Genomic DNA, 575 nt, shown 5'->3' with positions numbered 1-575 from the left:
TGTACCTCATTGTGGTCTTGATTTGCATTTCTTTGATAATGAGTGATGTTGAGCATCTTTTCGTGTGTTTGTTAGCCATCCGTATGTCTTCTTTGGAGAAATGTAAAAACACGGAGCGCTTCACGAATTTGCGTGTCACCCTTGCGCAGGGGCCATGCTAACCTTCTCTGTATCATTCCGGTTTTAGTATGCGTGCTGCCGAAGCGAGCACAGATTCATTCATCTTTTATACCGTGTCTGCTCCTCCGTTAATCCCATCCAGGGTGTACTTCAATTTACACATTATGGTTTTCCCCTCAGGGATTTGACTTGGGTCTTTTTTTAAATAACTTTCTTATTTTTTAATTAATTAACTTTTGGCTGCACTGGGCCTTTGTTGCTGCACGTGGGCTTTGTCTAGGTGTGGCTGCTCCCTGGTTACTCTGAGCTGGCTTCTCTCTATGGTGGCTTCTCTTGCTGTGAGCCCCAGCTCAAGAGCCTGTGGGCTTCACGAGTTCTGATGCCCGGGCTTAGTTGCTCCATAGCTTGTGGAATCCTCTTCGACCAGGGACTGAACCTGTGTCCCCTGCGTGGTG

General features: G+C 47.0%; 1 non-coding gene across 1 annotated transcript; it reads right to left on the bottom strand.

Annotated features, from left to right (window-relative positions):
- Positions 1-104: 104 nt before the first annotated feature.
- Positions 105-211, bottom strand: LOC114110889 (U6 spliceosomal RNA). Its single transcript, XR_003587059.1, has one exon. It is a non-coding gene; the product is annotated as a U6 spliceosomal RNA (small nuclear RNA).
- Positions 212-575: the final 364 nt, after the last annotated feature.

Source organism: Ovis aries, chromosome 25 (genome assembly GCF_016772045.2).
Source record: "Ovis aries strain OAR_USU_Benz2616 breed Rambouillet chromosome 25, ARS-UI_Ramb_v3.0, whole genome shotgun sequence".
In the NCBI taxonomy this organism is placed as follows: Eukaryota; Metazoa; Chordata; class Mammalia; order Artiodactyla; family Bovidae; genus Ovis; species Ovis aries.
This window is presented reverse-complemented; position numbering and strand designations above follow the sequence as displayed.